Here is a 23920-nt window from a genome sequence, read left to right on the forward strand (position 1 = left end):
TTCGTTACCTGACTGGCCCCCCGAGGCCCACCAGAGCTTATTTCAGGCTTTGGTTTCAAGACACATTTAGTTTTCCCACTTGAAACTGAGAGACCTCAGATCTTTTTACGGGCTCGCAAAGTTTGGAAGGGTCCTCGGAAAAGAGAGGCATTTCACAGCTAGAGGAACGGAGGCCCAGAGAAAGAAAGGGCCTTGCCAAGGCTGCTTGGGCCTTTGGCAGGAGCCCCGTCAATGCTCCACACAGACGGGCTTCACCAGACAAGCCCCAGGGGAAGCAGTCATCGAACGAGCTTGACTTTGTGCGGCACAGGCCCCCCCTCAATTCTTTCTTCCCAGAGCCCCGTTAGCTTCTCCGGAGACACCTGCTTGAGATGCTCCTATGGCTTCTCCATCCTGGGGGGACACTACAAGCTCAGGCTCATCGTCTGTGTATTAAAAAGTCTGGTCCTGTTTGCTCGCAATGTCTGTGTGTTCTGCTCAGTGTCAAGCTTCTCCTCCCTGATAGCACAGAGGATGAGACAGGGGTTGAAAAGTCTTTGCTGGTGTGGGTGTAGTGAGGTTTCGGCACCTCTGGGCATGGCAGGCACCCAAATGCCGATTCTGTCCCCACAGGGCACTTTGGTGGTTTGCAAGGGAACCTCCCACCAGGGACCTCGCCCGCATTCCCAGGCAGAGTGGTGGTCCTCCCTGGCTGATCTCAGGACCCCCAGGCCTCGGCTGCCACACCCCACCCCCCATTCACGGCTCTGCTGCAGTCACCCTGTCCTGGAAGAAACCCCGTGGGCAAGGTCCTCATCGGAAGGGTCACAGCCACCTTCCTTCCCACCCATGGAAGCATCCCCGTTCCCCAGGGTCAAGGCAAGAGCCGCCTGCTCCCAGAGCCGCTGGTTGGTGAGCTGCCGGGCCCTCGGCGGAGAGTAGGTAGTGTCTCTGATCTCACGACAAACTGCAAGACGGGCATTTTCACCCGCCCTCCCCGCCCCGTCTGCCTTCCCCATAAATAAACTCAGGCCCAGACAGCAAGCAGAACCGGCTAGTATTAGAAGCCAAGTTTTCCTGACCCCAAAGCCCTTTCCCTTCTTTTATGCCAAGGTTCCTCTTGGCCAGACTGAGGTCATTACCTTCATTAACAGCAAATATTTAGCGAACACCTAATGACGGTGAGGCCGGTCAGAGCAGGCAATCTAGGCAGATTGGAGGCCCAAGTTTGGACAAAAGTCAGGAGCAGGAGGGACACAGCACGGCTCATGGGACCCATGAACCCGGAAAGTAAATCTGGAAAAAAAAAAAAAAAGAAAGAAAGAGTCACTAGGTGATCTGTAGCCTGGGGCCCTGGGACAGGAGGTGCCATTAATCAAGGCTAAAACAGGGGTTGTGGGCCTGGGTGGCTCAGTCGTTAAGCGTCTGCCTTCAGCTCAGGGCATGATACCAGGGTCCTGGGATCGAGTCCCACATCAGGCTCCCTGCTCCGCTGGAGCCTGCTCCTTCGTCTCCCACTCCCCCTGCTTGTGTTCCTCCCTTGCTGTGTCTCTCTCTGTCAAATAAATAAATAAAATCTTAAAAAAAAAAACAAAAAAAAAAACAGGGGTTCTCAAACCCTGCTACACATGAAAACATCCAGGGATCTTTAAAATAGACCAGTGCCTGTACGCCACCCCCAGACTCTGATCTCATTGGCACGGGGAGCAACGCAGGCATCGTGAGCTGTGAAGGTGTCCCAGGATCGTGGCCGGAACAGGGCGCGTGAGGAGAAGCAGGCAGCTCCGAGCATGTGATCCGAGAGGCACCGACCTGGCCCCAGGGAGCCTGAGGTTCCAGGGCACGGAGTTCAGGGCCGAGGGCATCGGGCTGGCCCCAGGTGGCACTTGGGAAAGGTTAGCTGGAGAGCTGTGGGAGGGAAGGACAGGAGGGCAAGAATGGAAGAGAAGAAGGGAAGCCAAACCCCAGGCGGTACAGTGAGTTTGAGTCCCTTGTCTGTCGCTAACTTTCTCTGTGACCGGGGATGATTGCTTCCCCTCTCTGGGCCTCAGTTCCCCCACCTGGAAAAGGAGGGGATTGAACTTAACGACGGCTCCAGATCTTTCTGGCCCCAGGGTAGGACGATGTGCCAGACCAGGCCCCAGCAGGCTGGCCCGCCTGGCGTGCGGTAAACCCAGACGGCCTTCCTGGGCTGCACATCTGTAAACAGACCGTGCACTGCCCGTCTCCGGACTCCCTGGCCGCTTCATCATGTTGCCAGACACGGTTTGTGGAAATTTCCGCTCCGGCCCTCTTGGCCCAGCTGGGGAGCGTGGCTGTCCTTCCAGCTTCCGGTGGAAATTTCCACTCTGACAGCTGGTGGCAGACGCAGTGCCTCGAAGCGGGAGACAGACAGAGATCCCAGCAATGGGAGGGGGGGTTTCCTAGTCAGAGGCCACATGGGTTCGTCAGGGATCCCGGCATCCTCTGCGACCTCACCTGCTGTGAGCTCGCCCGTACTCCAGGGGCCAGGGACACAGGACAGGAGGGCCCCCAGCCTTGGGGAGCTGGTCTCCTCGTGGGGAGAAGAGATATACGTGAACACTGCGCATGCAAGGAAGCAGGCTGAGGACATAGGGGGTGGCGCTGGAGGCAGGGAGGTGACCAGGGAAGGCCTTGCGGTGGGTGAGGCCACACTGTGATTTTCTGGGCAGCAGCAAGGACACTGGCCCTGCCGCCGGGCCTCCGCGGGCGTGCTGAGGGTGGCGCGGGGAGAGTGGAGCTGTGAGATCAGAGAGTTTCCTGGGGGGACTTCCCGTGGTCAGGACTTTGGAGTTTGTGCTTAGCACTCTGGGGAGTCCACAGGGGCTTTCTGAGCAGAGGGGTGACAGGATCTGACTTATATTTTATTAGCTTGTTTGTGTGTTTATTTGCTCACTTTACAACCCAGGGCTGATATTTATCTCACTGCCGGGGCATAAATGTGTCAGGTTGGCCAGGGCGAAGTTACCCTTGGGAGTGAACTCTTGGGTTAAACACAGTGTGCTGACATCATCTGGAGACGTTGGCAGAGGTTGACGGGGGGGGGGGGGGGCCTGACTCACCGGCCTGCTGCTCGCGGCCCCCACGTGCAGGAAGGCGGAGAGAGCGGACTGCAGGGAACCTGTCACCTAGGAACTTTGCGGGCCAGAGGCACAGCCCTCTTTGTTGGCTAGATTTTCTTTTTCTTTTTTTACGTAGGCTCCACACCCGGCGTGGAGCCCAACACGGCACTCAAACGCACGACTGTGAGTTCAAGACCTGAGCCGAGATCAAGAGTTGGACGCTTAACTGACTGAGCCACCCAGGCATCCCGGCTGTATTTTCATCCTGCATCCTGTTGGGACCTTGACAATGCCTTATGGGCGTACAGGACTTTTGGGGTGTCAGCGTCATACTTAAAGACTGGACTAAGTGTGATTTCATGAAATGCCACAGGCCTCTGTTATAAAGAAAACTGTAGGCCCAAAATGGTGTCGCTAATGTTAAGGCCTTATTTCAGTAAACCGAGACTTAACATCTAGCAATAGCTTCAATGCCCCAGGAATGTAGCCTTTAACCAGCCCAAATGGAATTTCCTGGTCAACATTAGGAGGTAACCCCATAATAAACTCCATCATTCCCCTTAGGAGGGCGATCTGGCCTAAAACAATGCTGTTTCTCCTGCCCCCTCTCTGCCTTTAAAAACCTTCCACTTTGCACAGCTCCTTGAGCTCCCCTCTGCCTGGCAGCTGAGGTGTTGCTGTATTCGTGAATTGTTTCATGACGCCAATTAGACCTGCAGATTTACTCGGTTCAGTTTTGGTTTTTAACAGACTCGGAGGCAGCAGTGGGATCCCAGGTGAACTTCTGACGGCATTCGGGGACAACGAGAAGCACAGTCTCGCTGCTCTGGGAACCCTCGTGAGCTCACTGTCTTTCTCGCCATTTCCTAGGCCCTGGGTGAGCTCCTCTTGGTCTGAGCTCTGCTCCTTTTGTGTAGAGCTGCCAATCCAATTGGCTTCCCGGTCCAGGGTTCACAGGTCTGTCCACACAGACAGGAGGCTCGAACAGAGCGCCAGTCTTCTGCCCTTGGTGCAGTCTGTAGTCCTCCAGTTGTGTGGAATCCCTTTCCCAGTTCCAGTCCGCAGTCCCCATTTACTGGAGTCTGCTGGGTTTGTTTATACTGGGAATTGCGGGTAGCGCATACAGGGCCTTCTGTTGGCCAGTCCACAGGAACTTCAAAAGCCCAGATTCCACTCCAAGAACTGCTGATGGCAGCTCTGGCTCTCCATTTACTGGGAACGAGTCCAACAGCCTTTGTTCTCTGAGGTCTGCTGGTTCAGTCCTTTCCCCAACCCCCAGGTCTCTGGTTACTGGCAGCGCCCACACTTCCATTCCCTGGGTTACTGTTGGTTTCCATTATTGTGCACATGGGGTAAAGGCTTAGCTAAAAGAAAAAGGGAAAAAATAAATAAGACACGATCTTTGAAATCCAAAGAGTGAAACATACCACCATCCAGCACACCTGCTTATTTCATATCTAAGAACTGTGGTCCCGAAAGCTATAAATATCTTGGAAGAAAAAAAAAGGAGGCAAAATCTTAACTAAGCTCGTTTTGTGTCCTGAAGAATTTGGCTTGGTAACCATCAGGTTGGGGGCCCCAAAACACAGCCAGGAAGAGTTGCCCCCCATCTGTGGCTAGTTATGGCAGGACAGAAATATGGATCAAACTCCATGTTTGGCTCGGGTTTGACCAAACTGCCATCAGCCCTCGGGGGAACTACAACCTAGAATTGCAGTGGCCCCGATGAAGAGTGTCCCAATTTAACGAGATCATTAAGAAATGCACTTAAAAGCAAAGACTTCAAGAATTGCAAAAAGTTCAGCTCCATTGAAAGTTTAACAACAAAAAGCTGATGAAAAATTAAAAGACACAAGAGGAACCGAATACGTAAGGCAGACATCATTCTTACTGCTTCCCTCCACACTCCTTTCTTTGAACATTCATTCTAGTTATCCTGTCTGAATTACCTTTACACAAAATCTGCCAAGCTAATGACTTAACAGACACCCCATATCTCCCTTCAACGACGAGCCCTTGGTGAGCCCCTCCCAGAGCTGATGAGACTGAGGGTTGTTCTGGTCAAGTGCTACGTTATTCCTTGAAGCAGCCAAGGGAAAGCTAAAATTAAAAAAAAAAAATCCAACATAGATCAGGTTCTGTAACATCTAGGCCACAATCCAACAATTTGAGGAATTAAAAGCAATTGTCCTTATCTTACAAATCTTTATAAAACTAGAAATGCAACTCTGGAGGCAACTCGGAGTTCCCCTCGTCCTTTCACTGATCCCCAGACCTCCTCTATTTCTCTCAAAAGGCTTGTAAATTATTGGCCTCATGAAACCAGGAGGAACTTGCATTCTTAACCTGTGTCTTTGAGATAAAAATATTAAAAGTACAAACCCCAGGGATATAATTCTTATCAGAAGTAAAACATAAGGGGAGAAGGTCATTTGACATTTAGACAAATGAAAAATCATGGGTCTTCTCCACAAATATTAGTAGAAAAAACTTGAGCCATCTAAGCAGATAACTTTAACTCATTCCAGCCCACAGAAAATCAGCTTGGATCCAAGCTTTTATAAACTAGTGAGTTTTGCATTATTATGCTCATCTCATGGCTTACAAATTTTAAACAACAATTACAGGCTCTCTGTTTCTATGTTTATTTTTGCCTGTTGTAGATATGTGTGGCATTTAAATTTTTTTCTTTTTTTAAAAGCTCTTATTTATTTACTTAAGAGATAGAGTGAGTGAGAGAGCACAGGAGCAGGGGCAGAGGGAGAAGCAGACTCCATGCTGAGCAGGGATCCCAATGTGGGACTCGATACCAGGACCCTGGGACCATGACCTGAGCCAAAGGCAGACACTTAACCAACTGAGCCACCCAGGCGTCCCTATTCACTGAAGTTTTTGAGAGCTCCAGACTGTGTGGTATGTGACCAGTGGCACACATGCACAAGACCTCAAGTCCAAGTTTGGGACAAGCGGAGCCAAAGCATAAGGCGAAGCTAATTATGTTTAATTGACTTGGGGCTCCCACCGAGGTCACTGGTACATCAGCACTGTGCCATCAGCAAGAGAGACCAGGGGGACGTGGTCAAGGTTCTCGTAGAAACGGAGGCCTCGAAAGGCTCCGTGATTTGCCTTAGGTCTCAGAACAAGTTAGTCACAGAGCACAGACTGTCACTTGTCCAGATTTTCAGTATTACATGTGGTCATAAAGCACTTGCATAAATATTTGAACATAAACCGTTCGGCTTTTAGTTCATTAATTATAAACCATAGAGCAAGTTTTAACATAACAAAACCAATTATTTCAATCATGTATGCCCTCAATATGAGGATTTATCCCACTTAAATGGCAAGAGACCTCTACTGATCTACTTTGATATACAAATAACAATAATAACAAACGTTTGAGCTTTTACTATATGTCAGGCACTGTTCTAATCATGTGACATGTGCTAATTCATTGAATCCTCACACCAGCCCCAGGAGTAGCTGCCATGATCACCCTCCCAGAGTGGGAAGTGAAACACAGAGAGGACAGCGAGCAAGCGGTGGGCAGGGACCCAGATCTGAGGTCTGGTGCCTGAGTCAAAGCTCTAAGTCCTAGCTGAAACCCGTCCACGCGGATAGTAAGCGTATATATTAACACTTAAAAGTAAATGTAAGTCGTGTTGATTGCCAAGCTACACGCTGTAACTTACTACTGTTTTCCACATTCCCCTTCGCTTCCTCTTTATCTTTTTTTTATTATTACCTGTTCTTTTTTAACCTTTATTTTTAAAATTTTAATTTCACTACAGTTAACATAGTGTTGTGTCAGTTTCAGGTGTACAACGTAGCGATTCAACAATTCTGTACATTACTCAGTGCTCATCATGGTAACTGTTCTGGATCCCCTTCACCCATTTCACCCATCCCCCACCCACCTTCCTTCAGGCATCCAGCAATCTGTTTCTTGGGGGCGCCTGGCTGGCACAGCGGTTAAGTGTCTGCCTTCGGCTCAGGGCGGGATCCCTGCATTCTGGGATCGAACCCCACATCAGGCTCCTCCGCTGGGAGCCTGCTTCTTCCTCTCCCACTCCCCCTGCTTGTGTTCCCTCTCTCGCTGGCTGTCTCTCTCTCTCTGTCAAATAAATAAATAAAAAATCTTGAAAAAAAAAAAAGAACACATCTTTGTTCTAAATCAGTAAGCATATTCAGCAAGCATTGCATGACCTGATTATGTATTATGTCTAAAGAAATTTTGCTTACTCTTTTCTAATTGGGTCCCTTCATTTGCATTGAGATCTGCATGAAGGGGAGAAATTACTGTTCCCATATGATATCTCCCTTAAGGAAGTACTTAAAAAGTATTACACTCAGGGGGAGCCTGGCTGGCTCAGTCAGTAGAGCATGCAACTCTTAATCTCATGGTCATGAGTTGAAGCCCCACGTTGGGTGTGGAGCCTACTTAAAATTAAAAAAAAAAAAAAAAGTTGGTTATGCTAAAAATTCCATGATATATCTGAACTATATTTTCATGCATTCTAATATTAAGGTAGAATTTCAGGAAACTAAAGAATAAAAACTTATTTTAAAAAGTTGATGTGGAGAAGTTGAGGGGAAAATCAGTACGTATTAACCTATAGTGTTATCAGGGTAACTTCACATACTTAGGGCAAGGTGTGCTGTAGGACAGCATATACTTAGAAGACACTATCACCAATTATTTATTGCCCAAATATAATATATACAACAATCACAAAGTCAGAGAGTCACAGGCACCAGCCAGTGCCTTAGGGATAACAGAACATCTTTACTATGAGCAGTAAAAGCATTTGTTATCGAATTTTTCTAAATTAACTGTTACCACTTATTTCTACATATTCTAAATAGCATTTTCCTCCAAAAAGTAGATTCCCCAACTCTTGGCACTAATTCTTAGAGTCGATAAACTTGATCATATCAATAAGCTCTTCGGGGACGCCTGGGTGGCACAGCGGTTAAGCGTCTGCCTTCAGCTCAGGGTGTGATCCCGGCGTTCTGGGATCGAGCCCCACATCAGGCTCCTCCGCTATGAGCCTGCTTCTTCCTCTCCCACTCCCCCTGCTTGTGTTCCCTCTCTCGCTGGCTGTCTCTATCTCTGTTGAATAAATAAAAATAAAATCTTTTAAAAAAAATTAAATAAAATTTTAATTCAAATGCATTTCAGATTCATGGAATCTGAGAAAATATTCTGTATCAAAACTAGTTTAAAAGTTGCTGGTTTGATGAAAATCGACACGTCTTAGAGTTTTCAACATTGAATATAACGCAAACATACAACTTTTTATTTTACCTAGTTTTACTAATCAAATAAGTTCATGTTATGCTGCGAAATCTGCTAGCAAAAAGATAAATAACTTAGAATAAGTTATTGTTATAAGTTATATTGTCAGATGTCTCACAAAGCTTTTGTGGATAATCTAAACGTAATTGTTAAGAACAAGTAAATTGCGGGAGCCTGGGTGGCTCAGTCGGTTAAGCGTCAGACTCTTGGTTTTGGCTGGGATTGTGATCTCGGGGTCACGGGATTAAAAGAACACCTGGCTCCCCGTTCAGCATGGAGTCCGCTTGGGAGCCTCTCTCTGCATCTCCCTCTGCGCAAACCCCGCCCCCCCGCCGGCTCGAGCTCTCTAAATAAATAAGTAAATAAATTCTTAAAAGAAAAAAAAAAGAATAAGTAAATTGAATAAATGTAAGTATGGTAAAATGTTTTTAGGTATTTTCCCCGAATCATTTTGGTAGCCTCAGACCTTAATGTTTTGCTAAGTTAAGTGATGAGTTAAGTTAAATTCATTGAATATCCAGATAATTTTCAAATAAGATAAAATACTGAAACATTAATTACTGAACATAAGCTTATCCCTTTTTTGCTTCCTTTTACAGAAGAACTAAAGATATTTCTGTCTATAAGCAAATATGTTTTATGTTTTATGAAAAATAATTTTTTGAAGATTTATTTATTTATTTTAGTGGCGGAAGGGCAGAGGGAGAAAGAGAGAATCTCCAGGAGATCGCCCACCGAGCAAGGAGCCCCACGGGGTGCTCATCCCATGACACCAAGATCATGACCCAAGGTGAAATTAAGGCGTCCCCCACTGAGAAATTTTCTATAAAAAAGCACATATCTAGAAATCATAAAAAGTACTTGTAAGTCTGCCTGTAACAGCAGGCTCATGTAAAAGTTCATAATTATTTACTTCTTAAAGTTCCTAAGGGTTAGGAATTTTAATTAGAATACGTGATTAAAGCTACTGAAAGTAATAAGGGAAACATATCCATATACCAGAAAAGTAGAATGTATGCTTTCTGTGAGAGAAGGTATGAGGCATGGAAATGCATTCTTGTTGAGGGAAAAGGAAGAAATTTTGTCCTAAAGTGAAACTGGTTACTTAAAAGAGGGAAAATACAGACCAAGATCTGAGTGTAAAAAAGAAAGTTGTAGAAAGTTTGTAGAGAAAGAATCTTTGAAAAGGAATTTTAGTGTGTGGTAAGCTGGCTAAGATGAAAATTCATTCAAGAATAAGCTTTAGGGACGCCTGGGTGGTTCAGTCGGTTAAGTATTTGCCTTCGGCTCAGGTCGTGATCCCAGGGTCCTGGGATCGAGTCCCGCATTGGGCTCCTTGCTCAGTGGGGAGCCTGCTTCTCCCTCTCTCTCTGTTCCTCTCTCTGTCTGGTGCTCTCGCTCTCTCGCTCTCTCTCTCAAATAAATAAATAAAATCTATTAAAAAAAAGAAGAAGAAGTTTTAACATCCAAAGTATACTGGTGCAAAATTAGAATTTGGCTTTTCTCTCTGTTAAAAGGACAAAGTTTGGGGTGCCTGGGTGGCTCAGTCAGTTGAGCATCTGACACTTGGTTTGGGCTCAGGTTGTTATGTCATGGGTCTTGATCTCAAGGGTCATGAGATCGAGCCCCACATCAGACTCCGCAGTCAGTGAGGAGTCTGCTTGAAGATTCTCTCCCTCTCCTTCTCCCTCTGCTCCTCTCCCCTGCTCGTCCATGCGCTCACTCTCTCTCTAAATAAATAAATAAATAAATCTTTAAAAAAAAAAAAAAAAGCACAAAGTTTTCTTTCTTTTTTTTTTTTTTTTTTGGATTGTTTGGTAAATTTTTAAAAGATTTTATTTTTAAGTAATCTCCACACCCAACGTGGGGCCCAAACTCATAACATAGAGGCCAAGAGTTGCACGCTCCACCGACTGAAGCAGCCAGGCGCCCCAAAGACAAAGTTTTCTTAGATTACTGGTTTGCTCTTAATAAGAAACTGTAAACAAAGGTTTTTATTTACCTTGAATGTAATCTGCCTAGAAAGAGAGTCTATGTTTTGCCTTTATCAGGTCTGTAATTACATAGAATTTTTAAAAAACTGAGTCTTCTCAATATTTTTCTTAAAGCTTATTTATTTTTTTTAATAATCTCTACACCCAACATGGGGTTTGAAATCCCAACACTGAGATTAAGATTCACATGTTCTTTCGAGGGAGCCAGCCAGGCAGGGGCCTCTGAGTCTTTTCAATAATTAAAGAGCAAGGCTTTTTACAAATATTTAACTGTCTGTATTTGCCTACAAATTGTCATTTTGGTTAAATGGATAACTAAGCATTATTTCAAAGTGACCTATGATCCTGTTTGACCAAGTGTTTTAAAACCTTTTCAAAAATTTTTTTATTTGAATATAATTGATACATATTTTTAAACGTTTTTTATATTTTTTAGTATTTTTCCTTTAGAATTATTTTTTTTCAAGATTTTATTTATTTATTTGACAGAGAGATAGCCAGCGAGAGAGGAAACACAGCAGGGGGAGTGGGAGAGGAAGAAGCAGGCTCATAGCGGAGGAGCCTGATGTGGGGCTCGATCCCGGAATGCTGAGATCACGCTCTGAGTCGAAGGCAGACGCCCAACGACTGCGCCACCCAGGCGCCCCTAGAATTATTTTATTAAATCATAAATGTAGAACAGCTTCTTAACTCTACACATGCACTTAAATTTCATTTTTTTACATTTTTAAAAAGATTTAAAAGACTAAAAGATTTTATTTTTTTAGAAGATTTATTTATTTTAGAGAGGGAGAGCATGAGCGGGGGACGGGGCAGAGGGAGAGGGAGAGAGAATCTCAAGTGGACTCCACACTGAGCACGGAGCCCGACATAGGGCTCGGTCCCAGTACCCTGAGATCACGACCTGAGTCGAAACCAAAAGACAGACGCTTAACCGAATGCACCACCTAGGTGCCCCATTATTCTTTTTACATTTAATTTTTAAGTACTCTCTATCCCCAACATGGGGCTCAAACTTACAACCCCGAGATCAAGAGACACAAGCTCCATGGACTGAGCCAGCCAGGCGCCCCAGCACTTACATTTTTTTAAGGGAAAAACATTATGTCTTATTATATTATGATCCTGGCTAATAGCTTTTCAAAACTTAGAGAAAAATCTTTTAAAAAGTTTCACAGGTCACCTGAAACTTACAAATTCAACATTATCAAAGAAGGAATGCTTCTACATTTTTACAGAGACCACTAGGAAGAAACAATAATTAAAAAGCTAAGAAACTGGGCACCTGGGTGGCTCAGATGGCTGGGTGTCTGCCTTCAGCTACAGTGATGATCCCAGAGTCCTGGGATCGAGTCCCGCATCAGGCTCCCTGCTAAGGAAGCCTGCTTCTCCCTCTGCCTGCTGCTCCCCCTGCTTGTGCTCTGTCTCTCACTCTCTGTCAAATAAATGTATAGAATTAAAAAAAACAAACAAACAAATAAAGTGTCTCAAAGGCATTTTTTGACAAACATCCCAAAAAGCAAATTCTAAATGAAGTCATTTTTATCTAGCTAATTTGGGGTTTTTTTCAGGGAGCCCATGAAACATCTCAAAGAGGGAGATTAAATTAATCAGACATATTTGGTACGTTAAATTACATGGGAAGCATTGTCAAGTAAGTGAGGATAAACCTTTTTTGGTTATACTGCATGAGTAAATGTTATTTCCTATAAGTGTTCTAGAAATTGCGTAAAATTCCTAAAATCCTGATACGCCCTGGTAAAATGTTATCAGTCGTAATTTTAGTTATTATCTTAAAATGTATGTCACAGAAGTGACCACATTTCATTGTCAATTAGATTGTAATGAACTCTAATCAGACCTTTAAGCATGCCATTTTTAAGTCTTTTGGCATTTACAGATAGTTTCTGTTATTCTCAGATGTTTCTTCCTGCAAATATGTTTTATCTTCAGAGAAATTCACGGACAGAAATCTGTCTGGAATGCAGATTTTTGATAACTTTCAGATCATAAAACTAAATTGGTATGAATTTTCAAAACTACTAGAAAAATGGATTCAAACAGGATGAGAATTAATAACATGGAACCAAAGGAACTGAAGAAGATGATCTTTTTTATGACTTTTATTTAAAATATCACTGGTTTTCAGGGGCGCCTGGGTGGCACAGCGGTTAAAGCGTCTGCCTTCGGCTCAGGGCGTGATCCCGGCGTTCTGGGATCGAGCCCCACATCAGGCTCCTCTGCTGGGAGCCTGCTTCTTCCTCTCCCACTCCCCCTGCTTGTGTTCCCTCTCTCGCTGGCTGTCTCTCTCTTTCTGTCAAATAAATAAATAAAATCTTTAAAAATAAAATATCACTGGTTTTCTAACGTTCTGCTTTTCCAGATTTGGGGAAATCTTCGTCTCTAACACTATCAACAATTTGATAGCGTGAACAAAGATGTGAATGAAGATGAGATGTTTGTGAACAAGGATGAAATGTTTCTTTTTCCTCCCTACCTGATCCCTCCAGAATTCAAAAACTCTTGACTCTTCTTTTTTTTTATGTATATGAAAGATTGTTGTATCTTTCCTCATTCATCCAGCTCGAAGGATCAACATTCTTTTTTTTTTTTTCCACCCCTTCTACCTTTTTTTTTTTTTAAAAGATTTTATTTATTTAACAGAGATAGAGACAGCCAGCGAGAGAGGAAACACAAGCAGGGGGAGTGGGAGAGAAAGAAGCAGGCTCATAGCAGAGGAGCCTGATGTGGGGCTCGAACCCAGAACACCGGGATCACGCCCTGAGCCGAAGGCAGACGCTTAACCGCTGTGCCACCCAGGCGCCCCCAACATTCTTTTTTAAAGTTTTTTTAAATTAACATATAACGTATGATCTGTTTCAGGGGTACAGGTCTGTGATTCATCAGTCGAGTATTCTTTTGATGGCAAAATAATTATTTACATAAGTTCAATGGGAATCTGTTCTCCTTGCAATAGGAGACAATTAGAAACATTGGTTATATTACCAAGGCTTTGACTGGAATATTATATTTGGAAGAGATGTGCCTAGACTCAGGTATGACCAGACAGTTTTAAGGAACTAAGGTTGACTTTACAGTGCCAATAATTTACCCTTAAAAAAAGTTAACCTAGTACCTTGACTTACAATTCTCCAGCAAGGTAGTTTTGTTGTTGTTGTTGTTGTTATTGTTGTTGTTGTTGTTTTTAAGTAAGTTCCATACCCAGCATGGAGCCTAACTTGGTGCTTGAACCTACAACCCTGAGATCAAGACCTGAGCTGAGACCAAGAGTCAGGTGCTTAACTGACTGAACCACCCAAGGGCCCCTACATGCAAGGCAGTTTTAAAACAAGCTTATGTAAGAGGCGCCCGGCTGGCTGAGTCCAAGCATAGGACTCTTGATCTCTGGGTCATGAATTTGAGCCCCATGTTGGATGTAGCGATTCCTTAGAAGAGAGAGAGAGAGTTTATATGGTCAAGCATTATTCTTGCAACACGCATATAAATAATCAGGCAACATTTAACACAAACAAACTAGTTTTACTATTAAAAATACGAAGGTAAGTGTAGAGAGAAGAAATTACATTTGCATCTTTGTATCAGGTTCTAATCCTGTTAACTGCCTTTGAAATTCTGTTTTTAAGAAATGGCTCAAAATAGTGTCACTTATGTTAGGGTTCCACATCAGTGAACCAAGACTTAATGCCTAACTTAACAACGGTTTCAACCTCCCAGAACGTAACCCTTAACCAGCCCACCTGGCATTTCCTGGTCAACAGGAGGAGACCCCTACAAGTCCCCTTAGGAGGGTGACCTTGCCTAAAACAATGCATTCTTTGCTAATAAATTCCTTTTTTCTGTCCCTCTCTGCTTTTTTTTTTTTTTTTAAGATTTATTTATTTTAGAGAGAGAGCATAAGCGGGAGGGGAAGTAGGAGAGAGAATCTCAAGCGGACTCCACACCGAGCGCAGAGCCCGACGTGGGGCTCGATCTCACAGCCTTGAGAACATCACCTGAGCCAAAACCAAGAGTCACACACCCAACCGACTGTGCCACCCAGGCACTCCTGCCCCTCTCTGCTTTCCAGAAGCATTTTGTACAGCTCTTGGAGCTCCCCTCAACCAGCTAGAATGCTGACCGAGTCATGAATTGCTTAATAAAACCAATTAGATTTTCAAATGTGCTTGGTGAAAAAAAATTTTGTAACAACTGCAAGCCCAGGAAGGAGGGCTGGAGGAGACGCTCTGGGCATGTGGACCTCTTGTTGCCAAGGGTGACTCTTGACCATCAGAAGCTCATAGCCCAGGGCGCCTGGGTGGCGCAGTCGTTAAGCGTCTCCCTTCGGCTCAAGGCGTGATTCTGGCGTTCAGGGATCGAGCCCCACATCAGGCTCCTCCACAAGGAGCCTGCTTTTTCCTCTCCCACTCCCCCTGCTTGTGTTCCCTCTCTCGCTGGCTGTCTCTCTCTGTCAAATAAATAAATAAATCTTTAAAAAAAAAAAAAAAGAAAGAAGAAGCTCACAGCCCTTCCCCTGAGAGGGGGAGGCGGAGGAGGACGCTACGGGGCATCCCCTGCTCCAGGTCCCCAGAGACGTGGGCCGCTCTGCTCCCCGCCACACGCCAGCTCCCCCTTAGCGGCGGGCGTGAAGCTGTACCCGTCAGCCCGCAGAGATCCTGACTCTGACTTTGTCTCTCCATCCCATGGACCCCGCCCTCATCTCTGCCACACGCCTGCTCCCCACAATCCACTCTTCTCACAGTGGCCGAAGGATCCTTTCTATACACACTTGACCCAATCACATTGCTCCCTGCTTAAAGCCCCCAGAAGCTTCACGCCACTCATGAAATGGCCCACAGGCCAGCATGGCTGGGCCCTGCCCACAGCCCTAGCGCCGGACCCCTGCTTCACCTTATCCAGCCTTCAGGGCCTGGTGTATGCTCCTCCCTCACACCTGCTGGTTCCTGCCTTTGCATGCTGTTCCACCTGCCAGGAACACGCTGCGCCCTGCCCGCCGCACCTGCAGAGACACTCACCCCTGCCACAGTCGCTTTCTCCACCAGCCCTTTTCGTTCCCTCCATGCACTCATCATCTTTTTGTAACGTCTGTCTCCTCCACCAGAATGTAAGCTCTTGGGGACACGAGCCTGCCTGCCTTGCACATCGCTGAACCCCCAGGGCCTACAACTGTGACTGGCATGTAGGGAGACTCTTTGCATTTGTTCAATAAATGAATGAATGAATGAATGAATGAATGAGGGAATGGAAAGGCTTGCTCTGGGTACCCTCTAAGGGACAGCTAAAGAGAAAGGAGAGGAAAAAGATTGGGGGCAGAGGACAAGGTATCCGAGATAAGAGTCAGAAACCAGAACCAAACAGTGATCATCTTCCCACCAACAGCCAAACCCGCCTCCCTGACTGCCCGAGGGGTCCTGCCAGCAGGAGCCTGTCTGGGGAGTCAGAGTCCACCTGGGGAAAACAGGAGGGAGGTGATGGGCCCAGGCACGCGCCATATTGAACCCACCGACTTCAGGCTGGGATGGGACCGGACCATCTGGGGAATGGCATTGAGCACGCCAGCTGCTGGCTCTGCCACTAACCAGCTATGGGTCAATGACACAACTTTTCTGAATCTCAGTTTCGAGGCTGGAAAATAAGCTAAGAATAGCATTGACTTCACTAGGATGCTTTAAGGATTCAGTAAGATGGGATACGTGAAATGCTTATTTGCTACAGTGCCTAGCAAATGGCAAGTGCTTAGGAAACCTCAGCCAGAAAAGAGAAAGAAGAGGGACAGGAAGGAGTGACAGAGTACAGAGAAAGGCAACACAAAAGCAGGTGGCCAGTAACCCAGCAGCAGCCCAGTCTGACATGCTGGGAGTCTGTCCCAGAAAAGATACAGAAATGTAAAGCAGCCCACACTTCATAGCACCTCCTCCCCCAAAATGGACTTTTGAGTTCTTCTGGTTCAACTCCCTCATTTTACAAATGTTCTGAGTCCCAGAAGGGAAAAAATTTCTGTAAGATGCCCAAAGAGATGGAGGAAGAGTCGAGCACAGAGAGAAGTCCAGCTGGGGAGGGGGATGCTCCGATGGGCCGGTGCAAGAGATTACGAGCTCCCTGTTCTCCTCAGTCTGGAGAGGGTCTGCCTTCCTCTGTCCCCGCAGCTACAGTGACAGGAAATGGCAGACAGAGAAGACCCTGGAGTCCGCAGGAGGAACACTGGGCTTGGAGGGACAGAGAGGGGCAGGGGACTGACCCTCCCGTCACCCAAGCAGCAGGCTCCGTGCTATGCCCTTCATTAAACCGAGCCCAGGCTCAATACTCCTCCCGCCTGCGAGGGATTATCCCTATTTTACAGGCGAGGGTGGGGATGCCCAAGGCCAGGGAGGGCTAATGGAGCTGGAACTTCGGTCGTACTGTGTGTGTCTCCAGGACCTCTGCCCTGCTTCTCTCTGCGAATTGAGGGGTCCACATTTGGAACCACCACTCAGTGCTTGGAAACTGGGGCAGTCTCTTCTTTGTGGCCTCAAGCTCTTCCCCTGAACAAGGAGGATAGACGCAGGGGTCACAGAGGGCTTTCCCAGCTGGAGCTAACTTTACTGGAATTCTAAACCAATGCGCCTCCCCCCGACTGAGTCAGGAGGAAAGCCTGCCAGAAGGCCTGGCAGCCTCCCATCCGACTCTCTTGCCCCCGGCGCTCAGGGCAGCCCTGCCCGGGGAGAGCCCCGCTTCGGCCCCGTGCCCCAGGCAGCACCAAAGCCTCCCTTCCCCCTGTACCCCAGCCCTCACCCTTCTCTGGGGGCAAATCTCAACCCAACAGTTTGGGGAAATGAAGCCGAACAATGTTATCAAGCCCTGCAATCAGGGGCCTCTTCCCCCTCAACACCTGCAAGGCTTTGGGAGGCCCACAGGTCAGGACTTAGGTTAGTGCTTCTCAAACTAAATTTTTAAAAAATGCTTATCTGCAGAGAACTTCTACTTTTGGAGAATTTAGGAAATCCACAAGCCAGTGGCAGTGGTTACACAACGGAGCGAACGTACTTGATGCCACTGAATTGTGCACTTAAAAATGGTTAAAGTGGCATATTTTCTGTTATGTATTTTTTACAATGAGTATTTTTTTAGATAAAATGAATAAAAAAGATGCTAAAGGACCAGACTCGACTTTAATAGTATTCAACTGACCTTGTACAATCGTTAGAAAAGTTTCTAAATGCTTACTTTCAGTTTCTGTATCATCTCACGTGGCCCAGCGCAGCCCGGGGCCTGGCGGTGGTCCAAGGAGCTCTCTCTGGTCGCGCTCACGGAGGCTGCAGGGACGCGGCCTCTGGCTTTGGAGAGCCTTTCGGGAGACTGACCAGGAGGAACAGGGCTCCTGCATCTCTGCTCCCCCCAGCAGGTACTTCTGGATACCAAGCCACCTGACCCCAAGCAGCCCCCTAGGCCAGGCATGCTGGTCTGACTTATGGCTGCACCCCTCCTTCTATCCCCGTGGGTCTCCCCAGGCCGTCTCGAGGTACACGGCTATTAAGGTCTCCCTGTCAGTTGCCGCCAATACAGGCAGTTGCAGGGTGGGGTGGGGTGAGGTGGGGGTGGGGTGGGGTGAGCTGGGAGAGGGACAGACAGGGTGGCAGTGTGCCTTCTTTTCTTCTAGCCCCTAGACCAGATTCGGCCCAAGCCTTACCTCCTATAGGAAGTCATCCTGGGCCTGCAGCTGCACGGAGGAGCCCCCACCTGCGCCCCCACATCACAGCACCGGTCTCCCCGTATTTGGATTGAATGGTTGGCACGGGAAATCCAGCAGCAGTGCTGCTCCTCTGTGGGTCGGCAGGGCGGTGGAACGGGGCTGGGTGTGAAGGTGTGGCCGGGTTCAGGACTTCGCCGAGTGCCCCTGGGCAGGGCACGGTCCACAGAGCTGAGCAGTGGCCTCGATGGCCAGACCCTGGGGAGAGGGAGAACTGTGTTAGGGATGTTGCATCCCGAGTACAGCCGTCTCTGTCTTGCTGAGCAACAGAAAACACTGTGGGCTCTAAAAAAACCCAGACACCTAGACTCTGATTTTAGAAATCCTGCCTCCAAAGGGCTGATGAGGGTCCCTGGGTCTATTTTGAAAAACCCAGCTGGAGTCTGGCCCCTAAGAGGTGCCCGCAAGCGTTTGGAGACAGTGTTCAAGGAAGTGCAGCCTGTGTGTGGGAGAGACAGGGACTGTGGCGTCTGCGGAGAGGAACTAGGGGACAGCAGAGGAAGGGGTGTCACTTTTCATTATACTTCCTTTTGTACTTTTGGGACCTTTGACCTAAAAAAAGAGTGACTGACGGAGCTGCTGTCATCTATGTCAGGGACCACGAACTCAGGCCTACCGCTGGGGCCCTTGACTTCTGTCAAGGACAGAAGTGGGCGGGCCGGAGAACAGAGCGCGGTAGAGCGCAGGACCGACCTCTAGGGGGCAGCAGCTGCCCAGGGCCTGCTGACGGCGTCTGGGCCGGACTGAGCGCCCAGCGTGGTCGGATCATCTAGGTTTTTTAAGATAAGCCTGAAATCAGATTTTCGAGTGGAATTAATTGGCAACTCGCTCAAAAATTTAAACAGCATGGGTTGAACACAACCTGGCAGCAGGCCACCATGTGGCGCCTTGGTATCTGAAAGGATGTCGGTAAGGGTAGGACACCTCTGAGGCCAATGTGCAAACCAGGGCAGAGCCATCCTCCGCTTCTAGAAAATCGGATTGACTTCCCATGGGGTCCACACAAAAAGAGGACAAAGCAGGTGCCCCTAGTGGACCACAAGTCACCCACCCACTCATAATGATTTAATTCATCCATATTTATTTATTTATTTTAGAGAGAGAGAGAGCACGAGCGGGAGAGAATCCCAAGCAAACCCCACACTGAGCACAGAGCCCAGTGTGGGGCTTGATCTCAAGGCCATGAGATCACGACCTGAGCCGAAACCGAGAGTCAGACAGACGCTTAGCCGACTGCGCCCCCCAGGCACCCAGCGTATTTATTAACCTCCAACCACATGCCAGTCTCAGAGCCGGAGAGCCAGTGGTGAACGTGACAGGCACAGTCCCTGCTCTGGAACCTTCCTTCCAGCTGGGGAGACATAATTGAAACAATTTCATAATCATTGTTACATGATACTTAAGGAGCTGAGTATAGCTGGGGGTTAAAAGTTAAGGTTTGAGTCCTGAGGGTGCCTGGGTGGCTCAGTTGGTTAAGCATCTGCTTTCGGCTCAGGTCGTGATCCCAGAGTCCTAGGATCCTGGGATCAAGTCCTGGGATGAGTGAGTCCCACATCAGGTTCCTTGCTCAGCGGGGAGCCTGCTTCTCCCTCTGCCTGCCGCTCCCCCTGCTTGTGCTCTCTCTCTCTCTCTGTGTCAAATAAATAAAAATCTAAAATAAAAAATAAGTTTTGAATCCTGACTCCACACTCCTAGGCATGTCACTTTGAGCAAATCTGAGTCTCACTTGCTTCATTTCTTGCCTGTGAAATGGGTATGCTAACATGCTCTGGGGATTCGCTGAGATCATGCAAGTAAGCTGCTGCACGTACGAGGGGAGCCTAGGTTCAGCAGGGAGTCCCCCACCACGCCCTGCCCCATCCTAGTGATACTGGGACTTCTTGCCAGCCTCCTGTGGGAGGCCACAGATCGAAGGCCCGGGCCAGAGGCCTCCTGTACCTAGAGAGGCTCGGTCCCCCTGGTACCCTCCATTCTGTTGAGGTGGTGGCCATGGGCCTCTGGCTAATGTCCTGCTTCTCTTTCTTATCCCCTCCGTCCACTTCACAGCCCACTTGCCCCCGGTAGGATTTGGTGCCCAAGGACAGGCAAGGTACTGCTCACCCCCACGCCGGGGGAAGGCTGGGCCTTCCCAGCTATGGGCCGGAGCCCTTCCACTGATGCTGCTGCGTCGTGAGCTCTTCGAGCCTTACCACTAAGCTCTAAAACCCTGGGTGCGTGTATAAAACAAGCCAGAAAATCTTCCCTGGGCCCCTTCAGTGCAGAATACCAGCTTCGGCTGGCAGAGATCTCAGCCACAGGACCCTTAGGACCTTCTGTTTGACCTGGACCAAGAGGCAGGAGGCAGATGGCAAGAGACTGAAGCGCCAGCAGTGTTTCTAGGGCCTTGAAGTTCAGCTCAGTGGGGGGGATCCTCAGTGGTCAAGACATGGGTCCCAACCTGAGGGGTCTGCAGTCTCACCAGCAGAGAAGACCCAGACCCACGGTCTTAGATTTGAAAGGGAACTTCCGGGGCACCTAATCCCACCTCCCACCCAAAGGGGAAAGCTGCTTTTAAGGAGCTCACCTTTCCCCTTCTTCTTATTCCTAAGTGAATCACGTTTCATAGTGATTCAGACGGACTGAATTCACAGTAAGGTGGCCAAGCCGTTATCTGAGGGGACAGACTTATTAGGAGCGCTAAAACATCACTGGAAATCAGAACTTTCCACTGGGAGAATCATCCATCCAGTAGAAAGGGACACCTTTATAAAGGAGTGAGTGGGGGTGACACCGCCCTTCCCCAGCATTGCCGGAGATGGTCACCAACTGCCTTTCTGAGGAGGGCAGCACTGGCTGCATCCGGGGCACCGGCAATCGTTTGGGACCAGCGGAGCCCCGTCCGCATGCAGGGCCTTCCTTGCCCTAGACCCTTGCCGGCTCAGAGTCTCGGGCAAGCCAGATGACCTTCCTACCCCTGCCTACCTCCCCTGCACTGCAGGGCTGCCCTGTACTCCCTCACGGGGTTGGACCCACGGAGCCAATAACAACACCTGGAAGTAACGGCTCGATAAACAGTGGCTCCTTGCCGGCACCGCTGCCCCCATCACCTGTGGAATGGTCTGTTTTTCCTCCTCCTGTTTCCCAGATTCAGCGGCAGGTTTCCGGGAGGAGGTGGTCTACTGCTCCAGGGCACTGCGCTCCCCTCCAGTTCAGACCCTCGTCCCCGGATCCCTGTGCCACGCCCTCGCTCTCCCTCGCATTCCCCCCAATCCATCCTGCCCTGCCTGGCTTTTCTCTCCCTCAGAATGCCTTTGTTCACTGAATACTGCGATCTCCGTGTCCTAAAGCCTCCAAAGGGTCTCCATTGCTTAGGACCGGAGAAATGGAGAGGGGCTCTTTGTTGAGCTCCTGCCATGACCCAGTAACAATGGCAGGTTCCCCAACCGCGTGCTTGTCAAGGGCTTCATTAATTATTAAGTGCTGGGGTCCGTATCTGACCCCTCAGAGGACTGGCTCAAGTCTTTCCCCCTCCATTAGGCCTCCCAAGCCACCGAAGCCTGTGGTTACGCCTTCACCAAGCCACTGAAGCACCCTTGGTTAGTACAAGCTTCTGGTCGAGAATAGTATTCTCGGCTAAGTGTTCCACAACTCTCCTCCCCTTCACCGTCAGCACATGGCGCACTGGGACCCCATTTTCATCACTAGCGGACAGCCCAGTGTGTGACACACTCGAGGTGCTCGGACACAGCAGATCTAAGGGCCTTCACGTCCGTCGAATCTCCTTTCCACCGAGGCCAGTGAATCACCACATCTAGGTACAAAAGTCCCAGGAGGAAGGGACAAGCCTCATTTTCCATTCAAGCCAAAAGGGAATGGAGTGGGCTCCTTGATGACAGCCCTGGGGCTGAGATCATACCTCCCGGCCTTGCAAGACTACCTATGCCTGAGGGGCTGTCGGGGCAGCTGGCCCCACCAGAAGAGATGCGCGCTAGAGGCCAGAACAGAGGACGCCCAGGCTGGGGAAGTACACGCACACTCCCCGGAAGTCGCGGGTGTCTATTATTCTTTCCCTCCAAGTTCTATGCCAAGAGTAAAAACGATTTAACTAACCTAGTTCAACCTTCTCATTTTTGTCCAGGGGAAAACAGCAGCCCGGCACTAAGTGCCTCCCCAAAGGTCAGAAGTAAAAGAGCAAACCAGGACTTCTGAGCTCATGGGTGAGGTGTAATAGCCCTTCGGTTCCCTGTGACGCATCACTGTCACGAGGTGGGGACTTAGGACCCCCGTGATATTAAGTCAGAGCCACCATGGGGTTGGTGGGAAGTGGGGTAGCCTCCCTCAGCCCAGCCTGACTCTTTTCTTGCTTTTTCCTAAGCTCTGTTCCTTTCCCTACAGGTCCTATAGGAACAGTTTACTGCCATCTCTAGGACACCCGGTAGCATTACCCCAAGTGTCTATCTTTACACCATCTTCATGTCCCAGCTACTCAAAACTGGCATCTAAAAGCTCTCTGTGGGCACCACGTTACCCGTGCAAACCTCCAACACCTGCGACGCGCCAGAGACTGAGGATGACTGATGCCGAGCTCCTGCACTCAAGCCTCACTTTGTCCTATTTGTTGTCTGAACTAGCATTCCACTAAACTACACTTGATCTTGTTCTTGTTTGCCCTGCGTGGCCGGAACTCTTTACATTCAGCTTTTCCCCAGAACTACAATCGATCATCTTGGTCTAGGTAAATTTGGAAGTCAGTTCAAGGCACACAAGCAGCTGCATCACCCTTGCCAACTTAAGAGTATAAACTTAGCTCTCACTAGCCTCTGGTGGAAAACAGTTGTCATTTATATGCGTGCTAGATACTGAAGCAGGGTTCTAACCAGGCCTTCTACACCCGCACACACACACACACACACACACACACACACAATTTAATCCTAACAACGTATGAGAAAGATTGAGATGGACCACTATTAACCTCTAAGTTTGGTAAAACCCCAATCAAAGATAAAGCCGGAGCTGAGGAGTCCACGCTCAGCAGCCAGCAGACCCTCCCCCAGCATGAAGTCATCCGACGCGCTTTCTCACTATGAGGCAACGTGGCTTCCAAGAGCTTTTATGCAGACGTCTGAGGAGCAAATAATCATATGCAATTAAGGCTATTTCCCAAATAGCATAGGAAAGCTGCCAAAGGCTTTCCCTGAATTGAAAGGCACTGCTCTGGCAATGGTGAATATTACACCCTCCGGAAACAAGGAGATGCCAACCTGAGCCACCCAGATCACATCCTACTCTGGAAAAGGTTCCTTTTAACCACCGCGCCAAACGTTGCTACGTGGGCCCAGAGAATATTAAATATCCCAATTTTGGAGTCATGGCTTCTATGGCAGGAAAAGTATGAGAGGACACATCCCACCCCTGCCTGTAACAGAAAGCCAGTAAACTGTAAATACCTCTAACCAGGACCTCGAGATTTCCCCCAAGCCCTTCTCTAGGAACCCCATGTGCGGCTTCAAGCTGCCTTAACAGGGACACGGGGACAAAACTAAGCTTGTTTGCAAATAAACATCTGAAAGACTATCGCAGCAGCTGATCTGGGCCGAGGCTTCGAAACAAAGTGATGATTGTGGAAGAAGACAATGCAAAGGAGTCCGGAGCGAGACAGCCGGAGCGAGACACCCCAGGGCAGAGGCCGGAGGGAGACACCCCAGGGCAGAGACCTTGTGGCGACGTGTGCGCTCGGCGTTTCTGGAGGCCAAAGGCCCCATCTGGAACGAACAGAAACTAGGAGGGTCTCTGTCACTTCACAGTTTATTACCTGTACAGAAAGAAGTCACTGCCACCA

General features: G+C 48.3%; 1 long non-coding RNA gene across 1 annotated transcript; it reads right to left on the reverse strand.

The window, feature by feature from the left end:
- Positions 1-3769: 3769 nt before the first annotated feature.
- Positions 3770-18730, reverse strand: LOC130542269 (uncharacterized). The gene is made up of 2 exons (XR_008956724.1): positions 18040-18730; positions 3770-4426 (listed from the first exon to the last, which is right to left on the reverse strand). It is a non-coding gene; the product is annotated as an uncharacterized LOC130542269 (long non-coding RNA).
- Between the last annotated feature and the right edge of the window lie 5190 nt (positions 18731-23920).

This window comes from Ursus arctos, unplaced genomic scaffold, assembly GCF_023065955.2.
Source record: "Ursus arctos isolate Adak ecotype North America unplaced genomic scaffold, UrsArc2.0 scaffold_32, whole genome shotgun sequence".
NCBI classification, from domain to species: Eukaryota; Metazoa; Chordata; class Mammalia; order Carnivora; family Ursidae; genus Ursus; species Ursus arctos.